Raw genomic sequence first — 9,253 nt, forward strand, 5'->3', positions numbered from 1 at the left:
TGGGTCAATGGAGACAGTGGAATTTGTGAAAAGCAATGATGCAGATATAGCATCAAGAAGATAAGAAAAGAAGAAAGATAAGATGATGAAGTAACATTTTCTGCAATGTTAAAATATCAAACCATTGTAATATCTGATTAAATGTTTCAATCCACTTTATTTGCATACCACATTTAAACAAAAAACATTTCCTAAGTTCTGCTCGTGTGATCAGAAAAACAATAAACAAATGCAATACAAATTAGCTCCACCACTAAATGAGCACATCAAACCATATGTATGAATGTAAACAGATGAACAACAATTAATAGAAATAAAACAACACAGGGCCCAGGGGACGACACAACAAAAACACTCTACAGCAGGGGTAAGCAACGTCAGGCCCAGGGGCCAAATTCGGCCCTCCAGCGTAAAACCTTTGGCCCCCAAGAGAATTTTGAAGAAACATTTATTCATAAACACATGACTAGACTAGACTAGACTAAACACATGAAAAGGACTCTAAAATGTGGAAAATACTGGCAATATTTTCACATTTCCCCAGCAGAACACTACATTAGGTCATAAATTTTGTGCAAAGCTTTTATTTGTAGAAAAAAGGTGCTTTACTTTGGGCTACAATTGTGAGTTTCGGCCCTCGGTGTTTTGGCAATGAAGAAAATCGGCCCTCCATGACACTTGAATGACCAACGAAACTTGCCTACCCCTGCTCTACAGTTTCCAGCCTCTTCAAACTAGACAAATGAGGAACCTAATCTTGAGTCCAGTTTCTGTGGTAATTACAGGAATGCGTCTGACCCCTAAACCTACAAATATCTAAGTCCAAGATCATTTCTCAACAAAACCACTGACAATCTTCATTCGAGCCACTGACATCGCTACGGGTCAGGATTTTTGTGAGGGACTAAATCATTAGTTAAAGTATGCAGAGTTTGGGCAAACTTCCCCTTGGCTGACAGTGAGCACTTCTCATCTCTCATGAGTATACACTCCAGTCACAATTCAGGGTGTATTGAAAAGCAAATCTACAAGACCTTTGGACATGGTGACATGGTTCAGTAGAACGTTTCATGCATCATTCTTAGTGGTTAAACACTAGGCTTTAAGGTTAAGGCTCCTACACTGTCTGAAGCACTGTTTACTCAAAGTTAAACTAACATTTACATTTTCTACTTCTAATTCTAAAAAATCAGCACCTCCATACACGAGGCCAAGGTTTTCCACCTGAAGACGGTGGAGTGCTCCTTTGAGGTTGGTGGAGAGTTCTTGCCTCAAGTGGAGGAGTTGAAGTATCTCGGGGGGTTTGTTCACAAGTGAGGGACAGATGGAGCGTGAGATCGACAGACGGACCAGTGTCAGTGGTTGCTGTATCGGACTGTTGTGGGAGTTTAGTCGGGAGCAAAGCTCTCGATTTACCGATCGATCTACGTTCCAATCCTCACCTGATCATGAGATCTGGATAATGACCGAAAGGACAAGATCGCAAATACAGGCGGCTGAAATTAATTTCCCACACAGGATGGCTGGGTACACCCTTAGAAATATGCTGAGGCGCTCAGTCACCCGTGAGGAGCCCGGAGTAGAGCCACTGCTCCTTCATATCTGCTTTGTTTCGGATGCCTCCTGGTCGGAGGTGTTCTAAGCATGTCCCATTGGGAGGAGTCCCCCAGGAAGACCCAGGACACACTGGAGGAACCATGTCTCGGAGGCCTGGTGTCGCCATGATCCGCCGAGAATAGCTGGAGAGGGAGTGCATGGATAGGGAAGCGTGGGCCTTTACTGACTTTCCCCTGATGTCAATGGCATAACATCTGCCAAATGAAAATACTTTTGTGTCGGTTAGACTATCAAACAATTTTGAGGGCCTGAATGTGTTGCAAATACAAGCCTTTTGATGATTCTTTGTCAAACAGATGGGGTACTTATTTAAGAGCCAAAGTAACATGGTGTTGCTCTCAGCCTGTCCACCCATTTCTGGTCATGGCTCAGGGATCAGACATAGATCGTGGGAGGATGAGACGCTGGCTGCTGGGGAGGGAGGTCTTACGTACGTCTACAGCCTCAGACGAGTGCTGGATTTCTGGTAATTCTCCATTGGACCAGAACAGGATGACTGGAAACTTGGACAATTTGTTGTTGTGTGTATAAGGATTTATCTGTGAATAGCTGTGGTATAGATATTTTTATGAACGCCCCGCTACACTCATCTCTTTTTGTGTCTTGTTTTCGTAGATTATTGTGTGGCTTACGAGCAACTATACATTTAAATAAAAGATTTAATCATCGCCATATTCTTAGCTCTACTTTTCCAAGGTGTGGTTGTGCACACTGAGTCTCTGATTCACAAACCACATAGACATTAAATCAGATTACCACAGAAATAAAATGTAGGCTATATGGTAATACACATGGCCTGTGCTCGAGGTTTCATGAAGCCAAAGCAGTCGTCACATGTCGTCTGAGGTCATGAGGAACATATTATTTATATTGTTCATTTCAGTCTGGGATCAAGGATTGCTTTTCTTATATTCAATACCAAGAATCCTGGCATGCCAACTCCCATTGATGTTTGACTCAAATGACAATGACAATAAGAAGCATGGAGGTTGATTACTGTGTCTGTTTTGAATATATATATGTGGTATTCAATCAGATTGTTAAGTTTTGTAGATCCAGGCCAGATCATTTGGATCATCATTGGTGCTGACAGCACAGAAAAGCATAAAAATCGTTTTCATGTCATATTTCATATGCTACTGGACTCTGTCTTTGGGGCACTTTGGGACATTGCATGAATGTAATTACTCATCATAACATTCAAAACCTCCAGATAAACAATACATAGAGACGCAGCAGACTGTTCTTTTCAAGGTAAAGTACTGTTTATAAGGGATATGGAAAATGGAAAATGATGTATACCCAATCTGTGCAAGTGCCCCTTTCTCTGGTATCATTACTTCCCACCCTCAACCTTCAAATATGTAATTTAGAGTCCTAATTACATAAACATAAACACAATAGAAGAACGAAGAAGCTTAAGATTGAATTCAATACTGATCACCACCGGCATTCCTCAGAAAATATTAACAAAATGTCCAAAATTGACAGTGTGCCCACAAGAAAATATACATCACAATTACTCTGTGACACACTGATTTATTACCAAGAAACAGAGCTCTTTGTGCACAGTATCTTGGATTGACACAAGCCCCGGAGACCTGTTTTTGGGAGGAAGACCATAATTGCGTTGAATTGGTCATTGTGCAAACATGGCCCACTGCAGTGTGCTGAGAGAGCAATATGTGCAGTGCATTCAAATGTGTTCTGCAATCCCTCGGACCTGATGAGATGGGCCCATGCAGCCAAAACACAGAGGAGAATTTAGAGTGACCAGAGAGGATCCTAGTGAGACAGAGGCAGCCACAGATCTGGTCAGGACATGGTCACCGGCGGGTCAGCCCAGGGTCTTTAGGGAATGGCTATATTAAGTCACTGAGTTTGTTTCGGGGAATGTTTTGGAGGAGGTGACCCGTGTTCTTGGGTTCAGCGTACTGTAAGCTGTTTGTGTTATTCTTTTCCATTACTACTGAATGTAGCTGATCCAAACACACAAATCACTTTTGATTTAGCAATTGTTGGAGATGTTTTTGAGCCTGTCTCAAATGCATTTGGCCGGTCTTGAATATTTCTTGCATTCAGCTTAAAAACCACAGTTAACGTTGCAAGGAAATATGTAACTGCATGTGTTTTTAATAACAAGTGAAAGGGTTTACAGTATGATATACACATTGTTATGGTATTTGTTCATTTAAAGGAGACACATGATGCAAAATTAAACCATGTTTGAGTAATTAATTATGCTCATTTTGGTAATTTCTTCTGCAACTAAGTGCTATTCTGGATTTTGTTGCTTCACAGAAGGAACACAAAACTGTCCACATTTGTCATCCTCATGATCAACATTGGGCCTCAAAGGGTCTTTATCACATGCTGTTAGTAAAAGTGAAAGCTTGTTTTTATGACTTTATCACCGTTGCCATTCCCACTACTGCTTGCAGACAGTGCTCCAGGCCAGGCCTATTTGAAAGCATGACCAGCCAATTCTCTCACACTTTACTGGTATTATTTGATGTGTCCATTCACTTGAGGTTCTATTTTAATTTATATTTAAATATAGGCACAGCTCCAAACAGCTGATTGCCAACTAAGAGTCACATGAGAATGGTCTGTACATTTGTTTAGAGCTCAGTCACCCAGGAGGAGCTTGGAGTAGAGCCACTGCTCCCACACGTCGAAAGGAGCTAGATGAGGTGTGTCGGGCATCTGTTTGGTCACCTCGCTCGAGAGGTGTTTCGGGCATGTCCCATTGGAAGGAGGCCTCGTGGAAGACCCAGGATACGCGAGAGGGGCTTTGTCTCTGAGCTGGTGTCGCCTCGGGATCATCCCAGAACAGCTGGAGGAAGTGTCTGTGGCTAGAGAAGTCTAGGCTGCTGGCACCATAAAGCGGAAGAAAATGGATGGATATTTTTAAGCTTCAACGAAATATACTGTATGCCCACTTTAATGCATATTTCAAAAGTAAAAAAAACTCTCCATTGAAATTTGAGTCATAAACTTAAATGGGGCCCTTTGAGGCAACATACTCAAAAAGCATTCACAGCTTTCTGCTACTTACCACAATAACTCAAGTTAGATGTTGTTACATTTTGACTTTATCACTATTTTGCTGTCACTGATTATCTCCCAATTAAAAGTATTACTGTGTGCGAGCCAGAGCCAGATCAAGTTGTTAAGTATGATCTGGTAAAATATTTGACCACCAAGCAATAAAGTCTAAATCCCAAAATACCTAACTTCAATGCGCTACTAAATTAAATTATCCCTATTTAAAATGAATAAAGTCTGAAATTGCAAATGACCCTGAGTGCCACCTGAAAAACCCCCAACAACCACCAGTGGCACACGTACCACCGTTTGAGAACCTCTTCATTCATGACGTGGACCTCCATCGCTGTCCTAATGTCGCATTACACACCATCAATCCGTCGCCGTCACTGCACTCCGTATTCAGGAGTCAAGCCTCTCATTTTCCTCCGAGCGACTCCCACTGGACCACATAACGGCATGCTCTCTGGCCACGCTGCAGTGTAGGTCCGTGTGCACGAAATCCCCAAAGTCGACATGTTTAAAGAGCCTATAGCAACCACCACAAACAGATTAACACCATGAGCAGAGGCTTGACAGGTCTGGTAGGACAAAGTAATGACCAGCAAACAATAGATCCCCCCCCCCCGCACTGGCTCTGTGTTGGGTGGGAATGGACAATGGCGCTGAAATGATTGGTGGTTTCAGTCATTTTCGTCCCACTGCATGCGAGTTTGTTTGCGCCCATATAAGCAAGAAACTAGACAAGGGGCACCAGGATAACCATCTTGTGGGTGGAAGAAAACTTAAAACACAAACTGATGATGACATTTACTCTGCCCCTAAGAGAACTTTGGGGCTTTTTGCGTAGGGTGACTTGTTCAGAGCACGTGTAGCAGCAAAGTGCATTGTTGCAGCGTGTTTTCTAGTAAAGTTATTCAGGACATTCTGGTTTCCTGAACTCAGCAGCCTTTCACCTCAGCTTCACCCTGGATCTGCTGCAGCGACACTCGATTTACAGAGCTCTGCAGAAACTATGAGTCACAGGCTGATAATTGTATGAATCAACTATTGTATGTCGTTCATATTTTGAGCACATCTTCATTTGTTTACGCAAGTTTGTTACAGTGGGAGTATTTGTGTGAGCTATGTGCGCTATTGAACGAGCTGAGAGCAGCGTTTTTAGGATAATGATGGGTGTCACCAATAACAGGGTAAACCCCTCCATACTGGATTGGTTTATTTCCAGCCGGCTGCTAATTTTTGTTAGTCACTGACAAAGCCTCTTGTGGTGAGAGTCAAAGTAACCCAGTACAGATGATTGCCCACAATCATGGGTAGTATCAGTATCATTTTCAGTGGCAGAAAGAAGAAGAAAAATGTTTGCTTGTAGTTATGATTTTTGTTATGTGGCTTTCGAGATGGATTTATTATTATTTTTTAATAGAAAACATATAAATAATAATAATAATACTAAAACTTTTTGCATGGGCATTTTCCAAATAAACCAAGCTCCAATTCTTTGACTTTATGAGCTACAAATCTTTGTGGCTTGATCTGGAGCCTGCACTTGTGGCCACTTTGGTCACTGTAAACGACATGCAATTACATTCATATTAAAAGACAAATGATTGTTTTATTTCCGTCTGGTCGCTCTTTAGATTTCCTATGGATTTGCAGCTTGACAAAATGGTGCCATGAATAAAGTATAGAAGCCACATCCAAAAGCCTGGTTTGGAACAGATGCATTTATAATGTAAGACAGTAACATACTTACTGCAGGATGTCTCTGAGTGATAAATTAGCCAATAAATCTTGATTATTAGGGTAATATGTGTGTTGTGACCTCAGCGTGTCTGAAAGAACAGAGGAGGCCTTTGTAATTCTAAGAGCGAACTGAAGCCCACACAGGAAAGAAGGGAAGAGGAACTACACACCAACAGTCCATATCTTTGCCTGTTTGGCGTCTGTCCCATCCTGAGTCTCCCGATTAGACCTCTCCTTCCATCTTACAGCTGTAAATTTAGCTACGCACATACCAGCTGCTGAATATGGGAATGTCAGTAACATGTGTGGAAAGCACTGTCAGCGCCATCCACCAAACGCAAGTGGGATGCCAATTTTCCCTCAGGAAGCCCAGTGACTCAGTTGTGGTTTCACATTGTTTGCGAGTGCATATAAAAACTGTGTCCATTTGTGTCTGTATTTTCAGGCAATTACAAAATACTGAATACAAACCTTAAGGAGATATTTTACGATGCTTTGGACAGGCATCACAAACCCACGCCCAAAATGTAAAGTCTAAGGGGATCGCGTGAGGGTGCAGTGAAAATAGCAAATCACCCAAACATGATAAAGTTTGTAGGATTTATTCCCTGGACATTGGACTCTAAGACCAAAGTAAGCACTGTCAAAGTATTTTTGTCCAGGACAGTAGTGAAGCTGGGAATAGAAGCAGAGGCAACGCTCCTTGCATGTCACCTAACCTAACCTCTAAGCCATGCACAGCAAAAGATTTTGTGTGTGAGATTGCTATTTTGCTGCAGCAGAATAATGACAAAAACACAAAATGTCTTAGGAAGAGCACAGTATATGTTGCATATAATTTTATCCAAATCAATTGGATTTTTTTTTTTTTTTGGACAATATTCCTTTTCTAGCGCACACTAGCGTGCTTCTTCTATCAGTTTTCCCCTCCAGATCTGAGTATAATTGTCGGGGCGTATCCGGGTGAAAACTGAAATAGTTTATCATATTTTTCAGTTTTGCTGTTATTTGTGTGTAATGCAGATCTGAGCCGTGTATGAGTGATCTCATTCTGTGATTGTGAGAACCGCCCTTTGGGATTCCCCCAAATCCACTGTGTTTGTAGGGCCCTGCATCCACACATGTGTTTGTTGCTGTGCCACAGTCTGAGGTAATGGCCATCCTGCATGGGGACAGCTCATCCACGAGTGCAGGGTGGTCCTGGGGCTTTGGGCAGTGACAATAGGAGAGAAATGGATGAACAGCCAGCAGACATAATGTTTAGTGATGCTACACTGAGAATTCAGTGCGCTGCTGACGTTAGCTCGCGAGTGCTCATTGAGGAGCTCAGTTTTTACAGCTGTGAGACCTGGCAAGGTGATCCTCTTTACTGTTTATTCAAATACATTTTAATCTCATTTGATCTCACGGGAGTCCATTTATCACATACAAAGTGAAGTTTGAAGTAGAAAGCGGATGTGCAGAGGGTAAGGTATTGGCCCGAGTGGTCTGAGTGACTCATCTGGGTTCAAAATCAACAGTTTAGCGATGCTGGTGAGCAGACAGGAAAGGATCGGTATCCCTGGGCCCGCTGGGAGCTATGTGGGTGTCATGTGTGCCAAACATGTGTTTGTGTTATGCACTTTGGGTGTAGTGTGGATAAACGGTTTCCCACTTTGAAGCTCTGGGAACCAAAAGCCCGCTCTCCTGCACCTGCCCCCTTCTTCCCCTGCCGGACCCAACCTGCCCGTATTCTCCGATTGTCTGTCACACCAGTACAACTGTTGTGCATTATGTAGGCACCAAAATCATGCAGTCTCATATCAGGGCATCTGGAAGAGACCTATTTATGACATGAAATGACCTGAAACCTTTTGTCAATTAAAAAAAAAACTTACAAGCTGATACTAATTAATAAAAGGCATATATGTATCATTAATGAAGTGCTATGTTAAATGTAATTAAGATATGAAAGCTTTAATATACACCCATACCTTATTTATTTACATAATACAGAGAATAATCACTGAAGATGAACATAAAACACCACAGGCAAACAAAATTATACATTTAGACTAAGACATAACTCCTGTCACGTTACCACATGTTTTGGTACCAGATATTGCTTCCATCTGTCTCAGAATCACAACATTATGATGATAATTATAATTTGTGCTGTAACCCACACCCTCTGTGATTAGACATTGAGAGAAAAAAAAAGAGCAAAAATCCCCTTTCCATAGGATAAGACTGGGAGTAGACACATGGATGTGCTGACATACGCCTTTATCAGCACATTCAGTAAAGTATGAGGACTCTGCAGCAAGTCTGGAGTTTTATTTAGATTACTTTCAGATAACTTTCACCTCACTCCGTCTTCCTGACTTCCCTTTCATGAACTGAATGAACTGCTATAGCCTGATCCAGGTACTACTAGTGATGTGACCATAACCTACTGGCTCTTTTGAACGGCTCAAACCAGATCTCAATTTGCGAGTCGTTTTCTTTTCTTTTTTTCCAGGCAATTTTACCTAGAACTCTCCCGAACAAACAAAAGAATCAGTCCAACAATGGAGCAGGCAACACAAGTGAAAGCTTTTTGCACTAAAGTCAAAGCTAAATGCACTAAAAAGATGATTAAAATAAAAAAAGTGTGCCTTGTATCGATCGTGTCTTAGATATTGTGAGTTCACTGGCTGGCATTGTTAGAATTTTATATTAAAAAGCTCCAGTCTTTTGAAATGAATGGATCCCACAGACTCGGACGTATCACCATCAAGTACTAGTGGTGGAGCCTGGTTTAGTCCAGATTAATGTCCTAATTGGACCAGGATTTGTCCTGCCTTAAAAAAGAACTAAGTAA

Source organism: Gobius niger (assembly GCF_951799975.1).
Source record: "Gobius niger genome assembly, chromosome: 9".
Taxonomy (NCBI): domain Eukaryota; kingdom Metazoa; phylum Chordata; class Actinopteri; order Gobiiformes; family Gobiidae; genus Gobius; species Gobius niger.